Source organism: Equus quagga, chromosome 16 (assembly GCF_021613505.1).
Source record: "Equus quagga isolate Etosha38 chromosome 16, UCLA_HA_Equagga_1.0, whole genome shotgun sequence".
Classification (NCBI taxonomy): domain Eukaryota; kingdom Metazoa; phylum Chordata; class Mammalia; order Perissodactyla; family Equidae; genus Equus; species Equus quagga.
This window is the reverse complement of record NC_060282.1, coordinates 76,761,296-76,786,741: the sequence shown is the minus strand read 5'-3', so window position 1 is coordinate 76,786,741 and position 25,446 is coordinate 76,761,296. Positions and strand designations below refer to the sequence as shown.

Genomic DNA, 25,446 nt, shown 5'->3' with positions numbered 1-25,446 from the left:
TGCTGAATAGAATTCTGTTGTATGAATATCCCACAATTGATTTAGCCGATCTCCTGTTGATGGACCTTTGGGGTGTCACTCTGTCTCTTAACACAGTGTTAATAATGTGCACGAGTTTCTTTAAAATGAGGGTCAGTAAACTTTCTGTCAGTGACCAGCTAGGAAATATTTTAGGCTTCGCAGGGCTCATGTGGTCTCTGTTGTACGTTTTTCTTCTTCTTCTTCTTTTTTTACGACCCTTTAAAGATGTAAAAAACTATTCTTAGCTTGTGGGCCATAGTTTGCTGACCTTTGCCCTAAGACGTATACCAGGAGTGAAGTTGTTATCATCGGTTATGGATATGTTCGTTGTAATGGGCACCGAGAAACTTTTTTCCACTTGGCTTTTCAGTTTATCCTCTAACAAGCAGTGTGTTAGAGTTTCTGGTGTGCCTTATCTGCACCATAACCTAACATTATCATATCTGTTAATTTACTTGTCTGGTGGGTAAGAAATGGTGTCTTATTGTGTATCTTAATTTGCATTCCCTGATTGCCAGCAAAGTGGAGCATATTTTCCTATGTTCGTGAGCAGTTTGTGCTTCCTCTCCTGTGAAACGCCTCCTGGGGTCTTTTGCCTATTTTCCGTTTAGGCTGTTTGCATTTTCCTTGTTGATATATAGGAGTTTTTATATATTCCAGGTACTATTCCATTGTTGTTATGTGTTTCAAATATTTTCCTCTTACTTTTGTGACTAGTTTTTGCATCCTTTTATGGGAGTTTTTTTTAAATAACAGCTTTATTGGGATATAATTCACATGCCGTTACATTTACCTTTTTAAAGTGTACAGTTCAGTGATTTTTAGTATATTCTCAAAGAACATATTAACTTTAATATAGTTGAATCTAGTAGTCTCCTTATATAAAAGAATAATATATATTAAAGAATGTGTATTTTATACATTATATAAGATACAATTATATTTTATGTATTATATAGTAAGTATATAAAAATATATAAATCTATTTTATATGTTTATAAAAATTTTTTATATATGAAAAATATAGCTATTTCGTATGTATTTTATTATATATATATTTTTATAAATAAATAAATAAAACACAAGAAAATCCTTCTGACCCTGAGCTCGTAAGACCTCTCAAAGTTCTGTGGTTTTGCCTTTTACGTTTAAATGTTTAGTTGACCTGAGATTGATGTTTGCATAGGATAAGAGGTAGGATCTAATAATCATATGACTAACCGGTTGGTCTAGTATTTTGTTGTTGTTTTTTGAGGAAGATTAGCCCTGAGCTAACATCTGCTGCCAATTCTCCTCTTTTTTGCTGAGGAAGACTGGCCCTGAGCTAACATCCGTGCCCATGTTCCTGTTGTTTATATGTGGGACTCCTGCCACAGCGTGGCCTGACAAGCCGTGCGTAGGTCCACACGAAGATCCAGGCCAGCGAACCCCGTGCCGCTGAAGTAGAACGTGCAAACTTAACCGCTGCGCCACAGGGTCGGCCTCCTCTAGCGTTTCTAATAATAATATTCTAACGTTTTGTGGAAAGACGTTAATGATTTGTTCTCAGACCGGGAGACACAGACCCTTGGAAAGAGGCTCACGGTAGAGCACGTGGACTCTGGGCTAAATGCAAATTAAATAAATAAATAAACGGACAAAAAATACACAGGCAGCACATGTAGACACATATGCAAACGTTCTTTTCTTCTTCCCTGTCAGTGAAAATAAGAACTACGCATGTTGGGCCTGAGCTGCTTTCGTGTAATCCTGCCTGAAGGTAGGAACGAACTCGATGCCCTTTTCCAGTCCTCCCAGCTCTCAATTCTGATTTACAGTCTGTAATAGCTATTAAATAGGACAAAATCCTGTTATCAAATAGCCCATATAAACTGGCCAGATTAAAAAACATGACTGCTTGCTAGAAGAATTAGAATTGTGTATGAAAAAGTCATAAAACAAATAATTGACCAAAATGCATGCTTTTAGTTTTAAGCGTTTAAAGACTTCACATATTAACTGTGTCCTTAAGTTTACCTGACTGTATTAGCAGTTTGGTTTTGTATATGAAAGACCTATTCAGGCTGAACAGACCTCAAATTCATTCAGTCTTCCAGCCCTCAGGCAGCTGGAGAAGGCCTTTGCCACACCTCGGCTCTGTAAGGATGTCTCGTGTGTCTTTTTCCCATAAAGGGGAAATAAGTCTGCACGCCATCCACGTGTTCCTCTCTGTGGAGATAGTAGGGGAATGTACTATTTGTTCCCTAAGCAGATTTTACAGGGGGCCAGTGGGCTGTGTTGGACTTGGGGATTGAGTACAGAATGGACTCTTGTTGGTTTAGTAATGGACTTGGTCGACCACAGAAAACAATGCACCTTTTCATGATCTTAATGCTTGTGTGAGTGATTTAATTTTTTGTGCTCCTTGTCCCTTCACTGTTAGTTTTCTTTCTAGGATGCTTTTTGCCTGATTGGCTGTGAGTCAAGCTGGTTGATGAAGCTTAATTTTGCTAAATCTCCAGAATGGCTTGTTAATCCTTATTTTACATTTCACTGAGTGCTGTACCATGCGGTTTCCTTCTGTTCACCCGAGGAAGAGAGAATGGCTGTGTGAAGCAATAATGGAATGAATGTAGAGTCGACCATGAGGAATCGCCATTTGCTTCTAATTGGCGAGTGGAGTACAGAACGCAAACCCTGATTTCCCCAGAACTGTTCCAAGTAAATGCCCAGCCGTCTTAACTCAGAGCTGCTGTTAGATGGTCTTAAAGTGCCTTTGTCAATGTGAAGTTTATTCTCATTTGCACATTTTTTGCTGCTTACTGTCAGATCTTATTTGATTCTGACACTTCCTTAACTGCATTTCTTGTCAAGAGTAACCTTTCATATTGAACTGCAAAAATGTTTCTGTTGAAAACAGACTTCCTCTGAATGTATTTTAGGCAGACTTTTATTTACTTTTAGCTGGGCTTTTTCTCGCTCTGTCCATTTCATCTAAAACAGAGCGTTGATTAGAGGAAAATAGATGTAATATTACGGCCCTTTCTGCTCTTTCATAATGACTGCCATCTCTTAGCATGCAGCTAGTTCTGTTAAATTCTATAAAGAGGTCATTTGGGAAAAAGCTTTCAGATCATATAAATATAATCATACACGAGACCTGTGCAGCTACTTCTTGCAGACAGCATAGGCAAGAAAGATGCCTTCAAATGATGGCTGAAGCAGGGGAAAAAAGCTAAAAACCTCAGTATTCTAAACAATTAATTGCAAAGCATCACCCACAGAGAGAAAGTCCTTTTCTTTTTCTTCAAATAAAAAGTTAACTAAAATTATTTGGATATTTTTTTGAGAACATTTAAAACATGTTCTTTGTAAATTGGTTTTCTTTTGGGTTAAATGCCACGGCACATTGTTAAAGTTTTTCGTGAGGTTATTTGGAAGTATTTGAAATTAATTTCGTGTAAACGTTTGCTACTACTTGATGTAGCTTTTTCAACATAGTAAATGAAATTTCCTGGCTTGATAAGGTTTCTAATTTTACCCTCGAAATGAAAGGAAGGACTACTTCTTCTGGGAAGCCAGAGGACACGTACTTTTTCCTTTTATTCCTACAAGTACAACTAAAAACCCTAGGCACTCTAGGTAGAGCACACGTCAGAGGACGTGACAGGTGCGGAAAAGAGGGCAGATCATCCGTGGATCTCAAGATCAAGGAATGACACGATGATGAGTACATGGGTTTTCTTTTGGCCTCATGTAGCCCAGATTTGGAGTTGGAGAAGCCGGCAGTCTGGAAGCACCAGCGGGGACAGACAAAACAACGACGAGAACAACAACATCCTGTCCTCTCCAGCCAGAGGATCAGCAAAGGGACACCCCAGCAAGACAGAAAACTTAGACAACAACTGCTAGCCAAACATCACAGAAAAATCTGTGGCCCCACCCTCCCAGCAAGGGCTGATGGGGACCCCAAGACTTCCACCCGTGCCAGGCTCTAAGGGAGCACCCAGCCCCCACACTGGGTGGTGTCACAGAAGGCTGAGTGGTGGGGAGCCAAGACTTTGATTTCTGCTAGGTAGTAACAAAACTTGCCACCTCTGCCCCTGTGTAAGTGGAGACCACAGGAAGAATCTGATTTCCACTCTCCCAACCCCTGGGGTGTGGTCGGCAGAGACCGTGTAGGAAGCAGTAACACCACTCCTTCATCCAAGAAGGTAGCAGCAGGGGCCTGGTAGAGAGCCACACTGCCCTGCCCAGCAGTAAGTTGGACCCCCTCTCAGTGGAGGTGTTGTGGGGAACCTGATTCTCCCCCGACCTGGCAATAATGACACAGTCTCCCTCTTCTTGCTGGAGTGATCTCAGAGGACAGCAGCTAAAATAGAAGGTTTAAATAAGATCCAGAGTCTCTTAACATAATACCAAAAATGTCCAGGTTTTAATGAAAAAAAATCACTTGTCATACCAAGAACCAGGAAGATCTTGAACTGACTGAAAAAAAGGCAATCGACAGAGGCCAACACTGAGAGGACAGAGATGTTAGAATTATCTGACAAAAGTTTTAAAGCCTCCATCGTAAAAATGCTTCATTGAGCAATTAGGAACATCTGGATACAAATGAAAAAATAGAAAGTCTCATCAAGTGAAGGAAATATAAAGAAGAACCTAGTGGACATCTTAGACTGGAAAAATACAGCAATCCAAATGAAAACATCGGGATGGGCTGAACAGCAGAATGGAACGGACAGAGAAAAGAATCAGTGCCCCAGAAGATAGAACAATAGAAATTACCCAATCTGAACAAAGAGAGTAAAATAGAATAAAGAAAACATAACAACAGAGCCTCGGGGACCTGTAGGACTCTAACTAAAGATCTAACGTTTGTGCCATTGGAGTCCTAGGGGAAGAGAAAGAAGAAGGAGGGACTGAAAAAGTACTTGAAGAAATAATGGCTACAAACTTTCCAAATTTGGCAAAAAATATAAATTTATAGATACAAGAAGCTAAGTATGGTAGGCTGAATAATGGCCCCCTAAAGATGGCCGCATTATAATTCCAAGAACCTGCAAATACGTTACTTGTATAGTAAAGGGGACTTTGCAGAGGTGATTAATTTAGGGGTTTCGAGATGGAGAGAATATCCTGGGTTATCTGGGCAGGCCCACTGTAATTACAAGAGTTCTCATAAGAGGCAGGCAGGAGGGCGAGACAAGGAGATGTGATGGAGGCGGAGAGAGAAAAGGCAATGTGATGCAGGGTCACAAGCCAAGATTTGCAGGCAGCCTCTATAAGCTGGAGAAGGCGAAAAAAGCAGTTCTCCCCTAGCACCTCCAGATGGAGGGCAGTGTGTCTTCTGACTTCCAGATCTGAAGGTTATAGATCTGAGACATTTTAAGCTACTGTCTTAGTCTATTTAGGCTGCTGTAGCAGAACACCACAGACTGTGTGGTTTATAAACAACATAATGGGATTCTGACTTTTGACAAAGATGTTAAAGCTATTCAGTGAAGGTAAGTTAGCCTTTTCAATAAAAAGTGCTGGAATAATTGGACTTCCATATGTTTAAAAAAAGGAACTTTCACCTGTCAACAAAGATTAACTCAAAATGGATCATAGACCTAAACGTAAGATGTAAAACTATAAAACTCTCAGAAAAAATATAGGAACAAACCTTTACGATCTAGCGCTGGTAAATAGTTCTTAGACTTGACACCAGAAGCACAATCTATGAAAGGAAAATTTAGTAAATTGGACATAACCAAAATTAAAAACTTTTGCTCTGTGCAGGATCCTGCTAAGAGGATGAAAAGGCAAGCTACTGAGTGGGAAAAAATATTTGCAAGCCATGTTCTAACAAAGGACTAGTAAAACTCAACAATAAAAGGAAACAAACAATGCAGTTAGAACATGGACGAAAGAAATACCCTCACTAAAGAGGGTATACACATGGCAAATAAACAGATGAAAAGATGCTCATCATCATTTGCCATCAGGAAAATACAAACTAAAACAGTGTTGAAATATCACTACACACTTATCAGAATGACTAAAATAAAAAACAGTGACAACACCAAATGCTAGTGAGGATGTAGAAAAACTGAATCACTCATAGATTGCTGGTGGAAATGTAAAATGTCACAGCCACTCTGGAAAACGGTTTGGCAGTTTCTTAAGAAACCGTACATGTAACTACTATATGCCCTCCTGGGCGTTCATCCCAGAGACATGAAGAGTTATGTTCTCACAAAAGCCTATACACAGATATCTATAGTAATTTTATTTGTAATAGCCAAAAACTGGAAACAACTCAGATGTTTTTCAATGGATGAATGATTAAACAAGCTGTGGTACATCCATACCATGGAATGCTACTCAGCCATAAAAAGGAACCTATTGCTACATGCAACAGCTTGCATGAATCTCAGGGAATTATGCTAAGTGAATAAGGCCAATTCGAAATGGTAAGATACTGCATGATAACATTTATATAATGTTCTTAAAAACTGACAAAATTATGGAAATAGAGACCAGATTAGTGGTTGACAGGGGTTAAGGATGTGGTAGGGGCAGGGTGTGGCTACAGAAGGGCAAACATGAGTAATCCTTGTGGTGATGAAAATGTTTTGTATCTTCACTGTATCAATATCCGTATCCTGGTTGTCATATTGTACCATGTTGTTTCAAGAAGTTACCTACCATTGGGGGAAACTGAGTGGTGGCTACATGAGATGTCTTTGTATTAGAAGCAACTGCATATGAATCCACAGTTATCTAAAAATAAAAAAATTAAAAATAAAAGAAGGAAAATGAAGAACTTTTAAAATTTCTTATAGATCATTTCAATGTGAAAACACAATTCAATGTCGTACTCTAAAGAATTTCCCAACTCCAGATTCAGAAAGATGTTGGTGTGAAATTGTCTCTTTTAAAGTACCATTATTCTTTGTTTGGTGGGGGTTGTGAAGGAAAGTAAGGGATTCTGTTATATCAGTCGTGTGTCAAAAAATAGTTACTATTTGTTGAATCCCCAACACCCTGTGAGGTCGGTACCATTGTGAAGAAGAGGACACGGAGATGTGAAATAATTGGCCCTGATGAGTAGTGAGGCTATTTGAACTGGACCGTCTGGTTCCGAGGCCTGTGTTCTTTCATAATCACCACATCCCTCTGCCTATTTGCGTAGGCTGTTAATTTAGTCTCCCAGTATCTTTCTGGATCAAGGTGCTGGCCTCAGGAAGTTTGGGCACTTTTTCTAGGCCACAGAGTAGCACACCTGGGATTGAAATTCCAGGCCTTTGCTATCCACATGCCATCCTTCCACCTCCTCAGCAGAAGCCATCTGTTACATGACCCTCACACCTGATCCTCAAGCCTATTTTGTTGGCCCTCTTGGTGTTGGGTGATAAAATATTATTTTAAAATTTATATTAGTAGCATATATTTAAACAGTGTGAGATAATGTGGACAAATCCAGGTTTCTAGCTTCTCTTAGGGAAAAAACAGAAAATCTGCCAACTCTGGGTTCACATTCCCAAATTCCCACAAAGGAGTTAGATACATATGCTTAGTGACTGCCCCTTTAGATGAGGCATGTTTGCCACTGTCCTCACCACTCCCTATTGTCTCCGATAATGCAGCCAGCCAACAGCTATCTTTTATCACTGTGTGGCACTTGTTTTTCTTAAAGCAGAGTGGAAGAAAGTAACATTTTAACCTACCTCTCTACCAAATCGTAGACCTTCTGAGAAGGCTTTGAGTTCCTCTGGTGCACTTCACTCGTATATGGTACCTACCTGACCCTAGTCAGCACTGGGATTTATGACTCTTACCCTTGATGATACTACCAAAGCTGTTAGCTCTGCCGGGACCATGTTCTCCTGAAGGCCCTTCCTCACCTGCCCGAGTGGGACTCATTCTTCAAAGTTCGTGCAGCCTTTCTGATCTCCTCTTCAGTAAGAATCCATTACTTCAATTTCTTTTCTTTTCTTTTTTTTTAAATACAAGCCATGTTTATTTCTCATGGCTTTAAAGTTCTCCCTTTTATCTTAGCCATTTGTATAGTTGTAGCTTCCCTAATTATAATCTACTTAAAGTTATGTTTCTGAGAACTTCCGTGATTAGAACATTTTCAGTTGTTGAAGTTAAGACTCCCGTGGAATTAGAGGAGCTGACATCGTCAGTCCATCTGTGAAAGCCCTTCCCTAAAATGAAATAGGCAGACGTGAAATGGAATGTGTCTCCTTTGGCGTTTCTTAAATTAGTAATAATGAGTATTGCGCAGTTATTTTCCTCATTGTTATGGTCGCTTTAAACATTCCTTGCTGAAGACATTCTGGTAGTTCTACTGGAGTTTCAACGAGATGCTTAGAAATTGATTTGGTTTCATGACACGTAATGTGTACAGGAAGAGGTGGTAGTTCTCTGCATCTGGTTTTCTAACGATGTGTTCAAGGTGTTTTCAATTTTGCAACTCGGAGGCCCCTTCTCTCTCCTGAGGGGCCCAGCTCTGAGTGTCTCTCCTGCTTCTCAGATACCCAGTCTGAGTAGTTGACCTAGTAGGAAATGGAAGTAAAGAGTTTCACAGAAGGGGAATTTACCGTGAGGACAGCATTAGTAAGTTATTCATATTGATATACTTTGTAATACTTAAGCACATTTTCTTTGCGGGGCAGACGTTCAGAAGTGAACTGATTATGTTCAATATTGAACCCCTAAGTAATTCAATATCGTCTGAGGGTAATGGTATTGCAAACTATATTACAATTAGAAGTGTCCTTTTTTGCTGAACGAAAAGTGGATGACGGGGGGCTGCCTTGTTGGCAGAAATTGCGTTAGGATTGAGGAGTGACTGAAAATTGCACGAAGGTGATCACCCTCCAGGCTGGGCGTGTGACTAGTGTGGATGGAAGATGCGGGGGATGGGGGACATTCCAGGAATGGAAAGGCCACTTGGGATGTCATCTGGGGACTCTTCCTGCCCCATGTCTTACTGCTAATCTGGGTTATCCTTATTCAAAGGGAAGCTCTGAGAAGGCTGAGACCTGGGTAGTGTTTCCTCAGACCAGGAGGTCAGTGACTTCTGAGCTTATAATGCTGCTCTGGGCGAAACTTGAGCATGTGCAGAAGAGAAGGAAGATAGTGGATAAGTGAGCAAAAGGGGGCGAAATAGAGTGAAGGTTGAGAGGATAAGAGCTTGTACTCTGGAGCCAGACTATTGGTTGTTGTGTGTCTGCCTCCCTGCCCGTCCGTCTCCCCCTCCTGGCTCTGTGACCTTAAACAAATAATTGACCTCTCTATACTTCCGTTCCCTTGTCTGTAAAATGGGGATAATAATCGTATTTCCCTCATAGGGTTGCTGTCATGTGAAGAGTTCTTGGAACAGTGCCTGGTGTGTGTGGTCAGCCCACTGTCACTGTTTTCTGTCATAGACGGGAAGGCCCACACGGCAAGGACAGAAGACACTGCACCCAACGGTCAATGTTTCCTTTCATAAATAGCAACATCTCTGCTCTGTACAATTTTCTTTTCTTCTTTGTCAATCGCTCTTTTTCTTCTGTACCTACAAGGTCATCTGAGACAGCCTATCTTTCAGTGCAAGGAGTCAGGAGCCTGGGAAGAAACTTCGATAAAATAAGGCAGGATAAAGAACCGCGAAGCTACGTGTGCTTTTGGGACCCTTATCAGTGCGTGAGCATTTTCCAACATCTCTTTGGAGAACTATTTCCAAACTTGGTCGTTTTTTCAGGTTTAGTCTTTGCATTAAACCCGGCTGTCTGCTCATATCCAAAATATACCCATTCATGACTTAGAAAAACGTTAGGAAGGTCTTTGGCCCTATTGGGAAAGGCCTTAGTTCTTATCCCGCTTTCCTGAGGACTGAAGAAGAAAACCCTTCATCTAACAATGAAATTAATCGACTTCAGTTATTTTCAAACTGTTTGTTTTTAAAGTATCTTTCGTAATAGATTTAAAATTTTTTGCAGTTCATTTTATTAAACAGATTAAAAGTTTGTCACCTTATCTCAAGGAACAAGTACATGAGAAATAATACGCGTCTGAGTAATTTGAGCCCAGAAACTCTGTCCTTGAAAGAAAGAAACCAGCAGACGTTTTCTCTGTTCTTCTTGCTTCTCTATGTAAAGAGCTTTGCTGAGGACGTTTATAGCAGTGATCCTATGGGGAAAAGTATTTTTGAGTTCAGTGGTTTCCATTGATCCAGTTCCCTTCACGTGGGCTTGATTCCTGTGGGCCAGGCAGTAGCCGGCAGAGTTGTACACCAATTGAAAAAGATGTGAGCCCTGTCTTCAAGGAGCTGCTCTTTCCACCCGTAGTGTGGCTCCTTTGACTAGATTTAGGGATGGAGGGGAAGGAGCAGAGTGAATTGTGGGAAGAGTCATTTGTGTTGCCAAGGAGAAGTTTGTGACCCAGAAACAGGCATCGGAGTGAAGGAAGTTTAAAGGCTTTTGCGATGGCAGGCAAGGGTGGTGTAAGGAGATTTGACCGCACCTTGTTCTCCAGAATCTTCTCTCTTTCCTATCCTTTCAACAGCTGCAGACTTTATCTTTGAAGGGGGGGATTTTGCAGAGTGGGTGAGGAAGTCATGAGGAGCAAAAGTGGGGATGTTTCTTTCTCCTATCTCTTGCCTCCTCCTCCTCCTCCTCGCTCTTGATCCTACCTTGCCATATAGACCTGACTTCCCCACTAGGTTGCAGAGTAGAAGCTGGAGAGGGGAGTTCCAGAAGTGCTGGAAGAAAATGAAGCGGCTTTTTTTCCTTCATCTTTTCTGATCTCCCTTACCACTTCCTCCATCTCTTTGTAGGTCCCATGGGGATGGGAGATCTAAATGAGGGAGGCACACAAACCCCTCCTTTGTACTTTTTACCTTCCCCATTCCTCCCCATCTCCCTCCTAGCAGGAAACGCCCCCCCACCACCACCAAACACCCACACACTTTAGACCCATTCTGAGGTGTGTGTGTGTGTGTGTGTGTGTGTGTGTGGATGGTGGTAATTAGGGCTCCAGTAGAAAGGAGATTGAGAACCTGTAGCTGGCCATTGTGAGCAATGGAGGACCTTACGGTTATGAAGAGGAAGATCAAAAGATTCAACCATTGGCCTAAAATTATCTGTAGTCCAGAGAACTAGTTCTAAAATGTTAATACCCATAATAATGGGGCAGTAGATTCTGACTGACAAGATCAGAAAGACTGCATAAGCCTTCAAAAGTGAATTCTAATTTGACAGGTGGAGAAAGAGAGGAGAACATAGTCCCGGCAGTGGCAACAGTGTAGTAGCATTGACCAGGGCGAGAGTCACAAACTCGAGTGAGTACCATAAATGAGTGACTTGAGGCAGAGGATCTCAAAGCTGCCTCAGGAGGTCAACAATTTGATAGAGAGGTGGGTAAAACCAGAAAATCCCTTTCCTTTAACTCTACTTTAAGAACAAAAACAATGCTGTACAATGATTAAAAGCAGCTGGTGCTTGACTGCAGTATCTGGGAGACGTTAGGGAGTAGTAAGGATTGTGGCCAAAAGGGAGTTCATGCCTCATTTAAGGGCAACAGTTAAATAGTTTCATTCAGTTCCTGCTTTTTGAGAATTTGGTACTGCCGATCTAGGGCTGGTAGAATTTACTTTCCGCTTAGCATACGCCAGGTAGGCCCTGTTCTAAGTGCTTAATATACTGATTTAACACAACCCCAAAGATGCAGTGAAGTTCTCCTGAAACCTGATACTTCAACCAATTTGTGATAAGCTTCTTGGGATGTGCCATTCAGCAGTATCTTCTTCCTGTCCTTTTTGTCTTCATCTTTTCTGATCTTGTCTGGAGTGCATTGTAACCCCAAAAGGCAGGATGATGTTCTCTTAGAAAGGACTTTGCCCTCACAGAGAGAAGTGCTTCTAGAGTAAGTCTGGGCCCTTCTGGATCTGTTTGATCTGGTGCTCTCTCAAGGTTTATTTGGGAAGTGGTACCCACAACATAGGTCAGTCTTTGTCTCCATCTAATCTAAACGTTTTTCTTTCAGCAAAATTTTCAACCTTCTTTGAAACCTTTACGGCAAACCTCGAATTATTGATTCAGTTAATCTTTTGTGTTCTTAAAACATACCTTCTTCATCACAGTGCTTTGCTATTTTAATATCCAACAAATTCCTTTCTGATTTCTAAATGTGCAGAAAAAACCATACAGTTGTGGAAAAAAAGTATAGCCAATCATTTCATATCTGGAGAAATTAATATTTTTCCAGAAAAGTGAGCATATGTTGGGAGGGTGCCAGTTGGTATTCAGATATGAGTCCAGACAGATGTCTGCCACGTACAGATCTGATTAAGATGCACACCCGTCCTTTTCAGCCTTTTGGAAAATATTAGTGGCACAACAGTGATGGAATTTGAACATTATTGAATATTCTTTACTAACTACTTTTTGTGGCTGAAGTCTAGGGGTAAAACCCGTAATAAACTTCTTCTAATTACAAATTAATGACTCTTAACTTGTAAGACAGGCTGGACAAGGAAAGTGTGGAGGGAACTGGTTTAAAAGATGCAATGACAAACCAGCATATCAACAGCAACCCAAAGACGTTTTGAAGTGTTTTCAGATCGTTCTGGTTTTTTTCTTCTTCTTCTTGGCATGCATTATCCTTGAGGATTTGAATTATATTCACTGGTTGGGCTCTAGAATTCCAGGGCAGAGACCTGTGTAAGTCAGGACTTAGGAGCATTTAGTGAAAGTTGGGAATAGAGGTCAAAGGTGAATGGCAGCCTGGGCTGCATCACTGAACCCAAAATGTGGAAAAATGTGGGATCCAGATCTCGACCAAGAAGCATGGTGTCCAGTTTCTCATGCCATCGCAGTGTGGTTTCCTCTCTGCCAGCAGATAGTGAGCAAGCCCGCTACTGGGAGAAGGTTTTCCAGATTTCTGTATCCAGCATCTTATATGTGTATTCAAAATGTTGAAAGAATAAAGGCCTCTGTGGCAAACAAAAGTGACCAGTGTTCTTGGCAATCTGGAGATTGTTTTTTATTGCAGTTTAATTCTGCAGACCCAGAGAAGAATAGTTTAAGGAGGAATATTTCTGAAGGAGCAAGACTGGTAGAACCTTGAAGTCGGAAGGTACGAGGCCCGATTCTCCTGAAGTCGTTGAACTAGGTAGTTCTCTAGTCTGTGCTTCTCAGACTTTGATGTGCCTACAAATTGCCTGGGCATCCTGTTAAATTGCAGATTCTGATTTAGTACGTCTGGGGTGGGGCCTGAGATTTGCCTTCCTAACGAACTTCTGGGTGGTGCTGATGCTCTGGGCCACAGACCGCATGTTTAGCCAGCTCTGCATGATCTCTGCACCCAAGCTTCCATTACCTCTACAATTCTGTGAGAGTCTGATCACCTGACACTTCAGCAAGACAGGAGGGTTCCAGGAAACATGCCGACCATGGTATTCACTGTTCTCATTCTTCATAATCATCTTCATCAAAAGCCCTTTAAGTGCCTAATTATGCGTAACAGTTTCACATGCTTTACAAAAAGAACTAAATAGATTTGGTCCCTGCCTTATCAGATTTGACAATCTAAGACAGAGAAATATGCATAGAAACAGTAATAAATATGGAGGCAGTAATAAATAGTGAGCGATAAATATTCATCCAGATATGGAATATATTAAAGTAAAAAGGTTATGGATTTAGCATGGGACTTAGAATATTTATTTTCTTACAGCTTTTGTTCCTTCTAAAATCTGGGAAACTGAAAAGATTGCTCTGCAGTTTTTGCTTAAAAACAAGAGGTTTCTGTTTCTATTTTACAGATGGGAGTGTGGAATGGAAAGGTCAGTTTCTGAGGCTTCTCTGGTTGTTGTTTTGTTTATTTTGGCTACTAACTTCAAGAAAAATATTTTGTCAGCACCACACGCCTAACCCTAATTCCCACATGCGGGTGTCTCAGCCTGATTTCTTGTTGCTCAACACTGTGTATGTGGACACAGGCTCATTAACCTCAGCTCTTTCTACCCCAGGGCCTTGGGCCCATCATGTCATCCTCACACTGTCCTTGTGTAGCAGAGGAGGCAGGGCTGGACATTGTTGTCTCTGAATTGTGGGCAGTTAAGTGATGCGAAGAAGGAAACTGGTGTGTCCAAAGTCTCATGGTAATTAACTTACACAGGAAGTTTTGGATTTACTTCTCTTTCTTCTGTACACCTGCTGAACTGACCAAGGTCTCAGCTGCCTTGGTGGAGGAAGGGATCCGATGAGTGGCCATTACCAGCATTTTCTCCTGACAGCAGAACAGATTCCGTTCCTGGAGGCCAGGCCCCCCGCCGACCGGAGATTGTGGTCAGGTACCCATGGTGATGAGCAGGTTTGTTAGAACCGTATCCCAGTCTAGCAGGGTGATGCCAGGTTTTCTCAGCTTGTTGATTTATTCTAGGTGAGAGACAGCTAAAAGAATTATCACAGATCTGGAAAATGGTCACATCTAACCAAAGGTGTCTGTATCAAATATTTACCAGTTACGGGATTGGAGACCATTGGTTTCCACCTGCTTGATTCACGTAGGCGCATGTAATGTTCAGTAGTGACTCTGTATGTGCTTAGGGATGCAGAGAACACTGTACACGGGCACACTCTTAGGGGACAGCTGTGTGTTATCTAAAATGATGCGGGAGAATGAGGTGCTGCTTAGAAGTCAGGGACACTTGGATTTGAAATTTGGCTCTGCCACTCACTGGCTGAGTTACGTAACCTTTCCAGGCCTCAGTTTCCCCATCTGTAGAACCAGCATCATAATTGTCCAGATCCCATGGAGTTCTGGTGAGCATTACATGAGATGAGGACGTATGGAATGTGTAGCACAGGGTCTGCAAATAGTAAGATGGATGACCAGTAATGTTAGTAAATCATAATAAAACTGTTACAAGTGCCAGCATCTGAAATGGTTTGGGTCTTGCAAGAGAGTCTAAATATGGTACTGTTATAGTATTTCGTGTGTGCGTATTTGTACGGGAGTTTGTATCTGGGTTAATGAAAATGCCCCACTCTGTTTATTAGGAATAAAGCTGTTGTTGAAGCAAAGCCTGCATTAATTAGGCTCAACCTCGTCTTTCATTCTGTAATGTTGGATGTGGCTGTTGTTTTCCTTGTTTTGTGAAATTAACCACAAAGAGTGAAGGCAGTCTGCTCCTGTTACAGAAGATAGAAGACCCTGAGTCATTGTCATAGCGGGAAGCTAAGCCTTTACAAAACCACAATGACAACACGGTATATTTTGCATTAGTGCCTGGTAATAGATCTCTGTGGTGCATGGAATTGTGCAGGCTGGATTGAGAGAACTAAGTATCTGGTTGCCCCTTTGAAGACAATGAGAGCAAAGGGAGGTCTCTGGAACTCGGTCTCAGGAAGTGAGGGGATGCCGTTTGCCTACAGATGGTGTGAGAATAGAGCGGGGTGCTCGGAGGAGCAGCATTCTTTCGTAAGTGGAATCTGCAGCCTGCCAGCTATATTGTAGGGCTGCAAGGTGGACAGAGCAAGGGCATGAGGCAGCTGGCTGGAAACCAAGAAGCCAGAGTGAGTCGTTTAAAGTGGAGGATAGGAAGCGGAGCCCCAGGGAAGTCCCTAACCTCAGAAACCTATTCAATGGCACTTTTTATAGGGTGCCTGTGGCTTCTGGTCAGGTGGACATTGAGGCAGCTTGGCTCAAATGTAAGCCAGTTCTTCCTCAAATTGAGGGTGAGCATGAACCACCTGTTAACGTGAGGATTCCGATTCAGGAGGTGCGGGGTGAGGTCTGAGCATTAAAATACATGATTGAGCTCACACAGGGCCGAGAATACAGCAGGTGCTCGATACAGGTGCCTTCCTGCCTCTCTTCTCCCCCATCTGTGCCTTTTTGGATGCTCCCCATCCAAATTGCTGTCTTTTTTTTTCCCCTCCAAGGGGGTTAGGATATAAGTATCATTATGTTTTAATAAGTCTTCGTTCATTTGAGAGGAGTGATTCTCAACCGGGGGTGATTTTGCCCTTCGGGGGATATTTGTCAGAGTCTTGAGATGTTTTGGGGTTGTCACAGCTGTGGGGGGGAATGCTAGTCCCTCAAAACAAAGAACTATCCAGCCCAAAATGCCAGTGCTGTATACGTTACACTGGTGTTTACAGTTTATTTCTTCACTGGACTGTAAATCAAAGAAGGAGAAGATCGAGAAGGATGTGACAGGCTGAGGACCCAGGTTGGGACAAGTTGGAGGACCCACCTACCAGGTACCAGGATCCACTTAACTCTTAAGAAGCACACCACAGGTGGTTTCCAGCTTAAAAACAAGTGCTTTGTTAGATATTCATATCTATGTTAGCTGTTTAGCCTCTTAAAAAAAAACCAAGCAAACAAACAACATGGCGGAGGCATGGAGAACTCTGCATTGGAGATGAGGATCATGGGATAGACGATGAGATATGATGCTGGGTGGGCTGGCAGGCATCATGGCAGGGAGCTTGTCAGACCACGCCAGGTGGCTTGGGTTTTATCCCAAGAGCTGTGGAGAGCTGTATGCGTGGGGTGCTCATGCTCTTGTCTGTACTGTACCCACAGCCTCTACATACTTCTCTTATTACTGATGTCTCTCTATATTGTATATGTTTGTAACTGGGTCTCCTGAACTGGGGCTTATCATCGTTGCTGTTGTATAGCCCAAAGACTTATCAATAAGCATTTATTAGACAGATTTAGCAGCATCTCAAAATAGTGATTTCTCCGCTTTTAAACAGGTGCTGTTCCCAAACACTTGATTCTGACACAGTAGCTTAGAGCTTGAAATGCATCTTCCTGGTTTTCTAAATGAAGGGTTTTCAGGCTGGTGTGGAAACTTTCCAGAACCCACAGTGTTGCTGAGTTGTAGTGCTTAGTGGTTCAGAATAGGGGATTTCCCAGTGAAAGCCCAGGAGAAGAAACCTTCCATTGCCTTTCGCTGTTGAAAGTGGACTCCTGGCAAATGTGGTCTTCACGCCTTTCCTCTTCCCCTGACGTGTAACTCTCCCTCACCTTCTATTGCACTTTTCTCTTGGAGCTCACGTCCAGGAGACTCTTCGACCACATGGGCGGGGGCCCGTAAGCTGGGATGGGGTTGGGGAGCTCGTGTCTTGCCTGCCGCTGGAGAGTCTGACATGGCAGGTCATGGAAGGACCGCCTCCTTGCTTGTTGTCAGCTTTCCTTTTCCCCTTTGTCTTTCTAACATTGCTTTGCTTTTCCTTTCTTTCTAAGAAATAACTTTCTTTTCCCCATTAAACTTTACCAAAAAAGAAAAAAAGTGGCGTTGATTTACCTCAGTGGATAATTTATCTGAGAACATTCAGTCTCGTTATTGGATCATTCTTTTGCTCCCAATGCTTTTGACTTCCACTTTGCGTATTTTAAGATGCCTTCTTAGATACACAGTCCACAGAAACAGAGTTTTAGATCTGAGATTACATTCCTCAAACTTGATTCACATATCCTCTTGGAAGTAGTAATCTTTGTAAGTGATAGTTTTATCTTAACCATAGGAAACCATGCTAACAAAAATATAGCATGTTTGAAGATGAAGACATAAAATAATATGGCTGAGTCTATTATAACAGTTATCACACAATTCTGTACCGTTTTGGTCCAGCCATCTTTGTTCTGGCAAGGCTGTCGTCTTCTTGAGACAGGCAGTTGTTTTTGTTTGTGTTTTAATCTGTGGTACCTTGCGCACCTCGAAGGGTCCAGGTTTGAGGTGTATGGTGCTAACCCGTAGTTACTGTCAGTGTCTGGGAGAAAGAGGTGGAATGAAGCAATGAATCAAAAACAAAGCATGGGCATAATTATTAATCATTGAGAGCACATGTGGTTAATGCCATCATTTTTGCTCTCTTACATATTTAAAATTTGGGATAGTGTATAGGTCGGTGACTATATTTTAAGAGCAAGTTTTAACTTATGTTTTTCAACATTCTTTTTTTTGTAGTATTAAAGTACTAAAGGTTCATTAAATAGTTGTTTGTCCGTTGCTTTCTTTATTACTCAAAATTTTGATAAGTAAAAGAAAAAGTAATCATTTTGCCCTTAGTTATTGCAGTTTTACTCCAGTTCAGAGTTTTGAAATTGTTTCGTCTTGTGTTTCCTTTCCAGAAAGCACGAGGTCATTCTCTTATTTCAGCAGTTGAGTGAAGCTTCAGAACAGGGAAAGAGCAATTTCAAGGTATTCATTTATCTGATTTATTCAACATTCTTGCTCATTCAAGCTTGCTTTTAGCTTAACTTTGTCCAGATGTCAGTAGTTTATTCGGGGACCCTTAATTGTAGGACTACAGACACAAAGGTTTGAAACTGAAAAATCTCTAGGGTACTAGCTAGTCCAATTTTGAATTTAGAATTTAGAACCGTGGGTCTTCTGCCAGAGAGACTGACACCAATGGTCATGCTTCCTGCAGCATGGTGTTTCCCTTTGGTCAGTGATGGGCACAACCCTGGCTCTGCCTTGTAATACCTGTGTGAGATTGGGCAAAATGCCTACCTCTCTCAATCTCTTTCCTCATCTTTGAGATGGAGATAATAATTGGATACCCTCATGAGTTTCCGGTTCCATACACTGCTCACCACCTCTACCACCACCAACAAAAATATGTGAGGCTGCTTTTTACTGTTAATATTATTAGTGGTATTAGTAATCTCATTTAGTGCTGAGAATAAAGTTGTATCAAAATTCCTTAAGGACCTTGGGTCATCTTTGAATGGAACCAGATCCAAAATTCATGCAACCTAAATGAATGACAGGTTAACACAAAGACATTCCATGTCTGATTTTAGCAATTGGTTGACTGCATGGTTATCAATTTTTATAATGAATCCTGAACTTTGAAGTCCATCCATTTAAAAGATTTACAGACTTCCAGCACTGTGACCTGGCTGACCCCTATCTATCATGCATCATTATCCAGTTCCTCTACAGGCTGGAAAGGAAGGGGTACATCTGGCCTGTGTGTTCCCAATCTCCTCACAGAAGGAATCTTGTGAAATAGGCCACTGTCTTTTAATGAAATCTTTCCTTCAACTCGTTGAGAAATTCTTTCTCTTGCCAGAGTAACCCTTTCTTCCTAGAAGAGCAGAGAGTAATTTCGGGGTCATTTGGGTTCCCCTCTGAGGTCTTTCTAAATATAACTGCAGATCCTGGAAAACAGCCTGCCTTTTGTTAGTTAACTTAGTCTAAAGAATCAGTGCATTGAGAGCTTTGATGATCCTCTCTCCAAAATTGCCTTCCTCTGGTCTCCCAACATTTGACAAGAATCTCAATTCAGGGGTTAAATCTTGTTTTCTCTAATGCACTTCCATTTCCACTAGAGCTGCTCGCCTTACGTATTTTATTTGTGGGCCTGAAATGTAGAACATTTCCCAGTGAGGGGAAGTTAAGATTTAACTCAAGAATCTGTATATTTTAGAATTGATCTCAAATGTCTTAGGAGTGGAATCACAGTCCTCGTAAGTTTCCGGAAAGCATTGTATTGTGTACTGCTTTTTTTGTGTGTAGCTGATTCCTTAAATTTTACTATGAGGATATTTTTATAGCCCCCCACCTTTTTTTTTTTCAACTTTAGCCCCAGATTTCCAGTTTGCTCTCTGCCAAATTCCTGACCCCAATGTTTTGATTGTCCTCATTTGTATATCCCAAGCAGCTCTCAAAATTAATATGTGTACAATGAAGCTGTCTTCCCCACCTCCCTCACTTGTCCTCTCCTTACAGCCAATTCTTTCTCCTGGAATCAGTATTTCAATTAAAGGCGTCACTGTCGACCCCGTAACTCATGCCAGAAATCTACGTCCTCACGTTGCTTCACCCTCTGCGTTCAGTGCACACCGGATTGTGGGTTTAAGATAGTGTATGAAAGTTCCAAGAACAGTGATTAACACTGGTGAGGTCACGTATTAACTGCCCGCTGTCACAGATGTTCACTGTAGATATCTTTCTGCTCGTCCTCTCCTCTGCCTCCCACTGTCACTGTTTTAGTTCTGGCCCTCATCAGCCCTGCAACAGTCTGTTTCTGGGGTGAACTAATATAGCTCTCTTCCAGCAGACTGTCCCCATTCTAGCTGCCTTGCTGTCTAATTTATAACATGGCTGCCTGCTCAGTGACTTCTGTGGGCCTTGTAACCTTGAGAATAGATCCAAATACCATGGTGTGGGCCTCCATGATCAGTTCTGTGCGCCCCTCCAGCGCACTGCCTGGCTTCCTCCACTTTGCAGTCTGTGCTTCATTACGACTGACTTCCTCAGGGTGTTCCAGCAACTTGTGCCCTTTCAGGCACACACGCCCTTGCACCCGCTGTTCTCACTTCCCAGAATGCCCTTGCCCCTTTTGTCTTGATAAATTCCAGCATGTCCTTCAAGATCCACCTCAATTTCCATCTCTTCTGAGAAGCCCTCCTTGATTCCCCCACATATAGCTGGGGTGCCACAATTCTTCAGTCGTATCTCTGATCACACTGTATTTAATTATCCACTTACATACCTGACCCTCTTATAGAAACAAAGCTTGAGGCTAAGATTTGGATCTTATTATTTTTGTATCTACAACATCTAATGAATGCCTTACACATAGTAACACACAGCAGGCGCTCTAATTTCTTTAAATGAGTGTATCTCTGAAACTGTAATAAAGAATAAGATAGTATTTGTGAAGGGTAATCTGAAGCTGTGCTTTTCTCTGACTAAATAGAAGCATTTTTCTCCACAAATGATGTTTTGCCTTCTACTTTGCTTTTAGTATCGATGCATTAAAGAGCCACCAAAGCCCATTTCTGGCCCCTTTACCTCTTCTGCTCCCATCAGTACTAACACGGTGGCTGCATACTTTTGGAACTTGTAGTTGTGTATCATTTCCACCTTGGAAGTAGGTTCAGCCAATATCCTCGCCAACTTCAGTGGTCATAGAGGTTGAGTTTATGGTGTGTTAATTTAAGATTCAAAATTTAAATTACCCCAAATTTCCAGAGTTGTTCTTTCTACTTATCAGAAAGACAAGCAGCGATTACGGACAGCATCAGTGTCTGTCTGGTGAGCCGTGAGCCCTCATCGAAATCAACAAATGAGTGCGCTTCTTGAGAGGCAGCCACTAACACAATTAGTGATGCACTGCACCTGTGAGCAGCTAGAGGAAAATAATGGGATTCAGTTTTAATTCCAACCAATTCTGAGCAAGAAAGCAAGAGTGTTGGCTTTCTGGAGGGGCTTTGTAACCAAAGGTTACCACCAGCCTGTCAGAACTTTCAGTGACTGTCTCCGCTATGAAAACAGACTGGGTGTACGGTGATTGCAGGGCTGGGCAAATGATGAGCTTAGCCAGCTTTTGTCTCGTGTTTGGTCTTTGGCTCACGAAGATGAGGTTAATTTCAGCGTAAGCTGTTAGCTTTATTTTTTAAATCAGGCAATTTTAATAGCAACCTGCTGTGCTCTGAAAAATGTTTAAGAGCAGTGAGAAAGAGCTGAAAATAAATATGTTAAGATGTAAATCTTAGCTGTCTCTAGGCCAACAGTCAAGAAAATGCATTGCAATCAGTCTAATTAAGCTGTATCTTTTTTTTCGCTATCCTTTTCTGCATTTATTGTGTGTGAGTTTTCTGAGTTATAAAAGCAATATACATATTCGCTATAGAAAGTTAGAAAATGTAATGCTTTCAAGCAAGAAAAAAAGCTTCCCAATGAGGCCATCACCCAGAGAGAACCGTGGTCAGCATCTTGGTTGTTAATTAGCCTTATGGAATTCTCTCCAAGCAAACATACATACTTTTAAATTTTTGTTATGAAAGCTTTCTCGCACATGAGAGAATTCATTATACAGGGAGTTCTCATATGCTCACAATCTGTATTCACAAATTATCAAGATGTTGCCACCATTGGTTCATCCATCTCTTTTTTTCTCTTTCCTTTCCTCTTTCCTTTTTTTGAAGTATCGGCTAACCACTTTTGAAAGGAGAAGGCGAATCCTGATATACGAGGACCGCGGAAGGCAAGCATTTCCCTTCCCATTTCACGTGCCCTCATTTGCTTTTTATTAGGAAGCAAAAAGTATGGTTTTTCACTTAGTATTACATTGTACTTTGGGGATGAGTAGCCTTAAAGCCCAAGTATGTCACATGCTGGATGGGTATTGATTTTTCCTCTTAAATCAATGTTTCCCTGGGGCATAGTTTTATTTATTCATAAAGCCGAGATGATGTCTGACAGGAGTTACAGCCATGTAAATCTGTGGTGCGGGCACAATATGAAGAGCTTTTGTGAGACTCAAAAATCAATCCCGACGCTGGAAGGGTAACCTCATAAGCCTGGAAGAGTGCGTTGGCCATGCCTGTAAGTGTAAAGGGAAGATGTGAGCATCTGGTTGTTTCCTTCCTCTGTTTTGTACACCACTTTTCAAAGGGACCTAAAAGAGGTGTAACTAAAGTTGGAACATCAGGCTGGTACAATCAACGCTTCAGCAGCCATCCCTTGTTGACCCCAAATGTGTCCACTTGCTGTCAAAAGCAGTGCTAGCCCTGTTGATCCAAACCCTGTAATTTTGCCTCATAGTGGAGGGGCCCCAAAGGGTGGGCTTTTCTACCCAATGGGCTGTTAATACGAGTGTTCACTCTGGGCTATTTCCTTCACCTTAGAACACTTTTGTGCACTTGGTGGTATATTAAAGCATATATAATAGCTCTCTGGAGAGCTAGGCTGTAGAAGTCATGTGTAATTCTAGACGTTGTCACTTTTTGTTGATATATGTGTGCGTATTTTCTATTTTCTTACGTTTTTAACCTATGAAAATTACTATTAGAATTTTTGTAACTTACAGAAAATCTGTGCTGCATTTTTTTCCCTAATCTTAAGTGATTTTTCGAGTGATTAAAAAAATGCATCCAGTGGCTAAATGTCACCATCTGGAATTTTACATATCAGTTTCTGTTAGCTGTCTCATCTTCGTGTGGTGGCACTGGTCGGGGAGTCAGACGGCCTAGACACTGGTTTTGTTCTTTACCCTCGGTGAGTGTGTGACCCAGGGTGAATTCCAGAACTTCCCCTGGCCTGTTTTCGTTTATATCGTTGTTTGATTTGCTCATTTATATAAAGGTGTGAGAGTGTGTGAAATTGGTAGGCATTCCCTTGACTTCCATAGTCTTCACTATACCAGGACTCTTCTTTTTAAAAATAACTAGTTGACATTTAGGAAGAAAAAAAAAGGGAAAGAGGAAATGAAAGAGAAAGAGAAAAAAGGGATGGATGAAGTGAGGGTTATTTCTTCCTGAAGAATAAAGTTTCTTTCCGTTTGAAAGGTCCATGATTTTCTGTGAAAAGAAAAGATCTCAGGTGATGAGCTCAGCTTCCAGTAGCCACAGTTTCTTTAGAAACTTCGGAGCCCTTGAGGACACACTGAGTTTGGAGACTGAGCAGCTGGGTGCTCCAGCCAGGCCCGTGGCTCCCAGGGGGCCCCAGTCCCTCCCCAGAGGGTTGAGAGAAGTCTCTAAGATACTGTCCCTTTGGATCTCAGCTGTTTCCTCTCTCCTGACAGCATCAATGAGAGCCCCTTTGGAGAAGCGTTCCAAGAACTAGAAGGGAAAGGATATACACCGTTCACGCCCTGCTGGTCACATTTGTCTTCCTTTGCCTTGCGGCCTTCCGCCTTGAGTCAACCTAGTGGCATGTCACTGTTTTAGAGTTTTTCCCATTAAGCTCCAAGAACGTTGCTATTCAGTTTATGAATGGATGTCTTACTTGGCAGAAATGGGAAGATTCTAAGAGCTGCTTTTTTGGAGGATGGAAGCTGAGGTTTCAGAAACCTCCAGTTTCCTGGCGTGGAAGGTCCCCTAGAGGTCTTGTCAGGAGAAGAGGGGTTGGCTGTTGGAATCTAACCATTATGTCAAGGTTATTTGTTGCGTTTCCTAAACGGCTTTAGCTAAGTCCTCCAAAGTCTTTTTAACATTCATCCAATATTATCAGCTTTATCTTCTTTAATACTGCCCTTTGGCTCTATCTTTTTAAATTAATTAATTATGCACTCCTCTGGGAAGCTGATTCAGAAAGCCATTCTCCCTGACCCTGTGTTTGGTTCCTTTAGAGGCCCCCTTAGCTCACCAAATCAACCCTGGTCATCAAGGAGTGACAGGTGTCACAGCCAGACAGCCCTACATCCAGAATGTTAACATGATGGTTTTGAACACTGGACTTCTGGGATCAACCATAGCTTCTAGTGCTTCCTCTTTTTTTTTTTTTTTTGTGAGGAAGATTGACCCTGAGCTAACATCTTTTGCCAATCTTCCCCTTTTTGCTTGAGAAAGATTGTGGCTGAGCTAACATCTGTGTGAATCTTCCTCTATTTTTATGTGGGATGCTGCCACAGCATGGTGCTAGATCCACACCTGGGATCTGAACCTGTGAACCCCAGGCCACTGAAGTGGAGCATGTGAACTTAACCACTATGCCACCAAGCTGGCCCCCTCCATAGCTTCTAGTACTTTTGATATGTCGCTTGGTTGTGCTGGGACCCGCCCTTCTCTGTGTGTGTCCCACACGTCTCTGTAGGCATCAGGCTAGTTATCCTGATGGCCTCTCTCTGGTGGTTTTAACTATGAAGAATCAGAAAACAGGGAGGAAAAATAAAATAAATAAAAACTTTTCTTAATACTTCGTATAAGGGAAGGACCAAAAGGTTGAGAATTCCGTGAAAATGAATGCTATTTCCCAATGGCACAACCAGAAACTGTAGAAACTGTAGAATGGCAAACTAGGGCTCGCCATCCCTTGAGCACCATCCTTTGCCGTTGCCCAGCAAATGCCCCACAGCACAAAGGCATGCTGTCACACATTAATGCTTAACATTGATGTTTCCACATTTGAATATATATAGTTTATAAAATACGTATATTCAGTTAAAGGTATTGTTAGGCACTTATGAAGCCAAACAGGTTACATTTGCAGGGGACAAGTGAAGTTTAGTTTTTGGTTTAGTGTGTTCTTGACCCCCAATAAAGAAAGCTCTCCTGTTTACTGTAACCGGAGACATGTTTGCCTCCAGAGGATACGAGAGTGTGGGGTCAGCTACAGATAGCAACTCAGAGCTGCACTGGTGACTATCAAGATGAGTGTGCGTGCTTTTCTAGAGAACAGAGGCGTTGATAGTTGAGTTGTTGCGAGTGACGGGATTGAATCATTGTTGACCGATTTCAAATTTCTTTGTCTTATAGGGTTCCTTCTTGTCCTTCAGATCTCAACTTAAGTGTTACGTCCTCAAAAAGGACATCTGCCAAGAGCGCTGGCTCAGGAGCCCCTCAAGGCCCTCCGTCGCTTCTTTCCTCTTTGCCTTTTTAATTCACTCTCCCTGTCTGATCCTCTAGTGTGAATTAGTCTTTTGTCCGTCTTCACCCACAGGGGAGCAAGCTGAGGCCTCATCCGTTTGTTCACCTTGTGTTCTC

The 25,446-nt window shown here is 41.9% G+C and overlaps 1 protein-coding gene across 1 annotated transcript in view; it reads left to right on the top strand.

Annotated features, from left to right (window-relative positions):
- Positions 1 to 18,130: 18,130 nt before the first annotated feature.
- Positions 18,131 to 25,446, top strand: part of PAG1 (phosphoprotein membrane anchor with glycosphingolipid microdomains 1) — a 90,429-nt gene continuing 83,113 nt past the window's right edge. The window contains exon 1 of the mRNA XM_046641935.1: positions 18,131 to 18,205. The gene's annotated coding sequence lies outside the window, so the exon portion shown is untranslated. The remainder of the gene's footprint in view (positions 18,206 to 25,446) is intronic.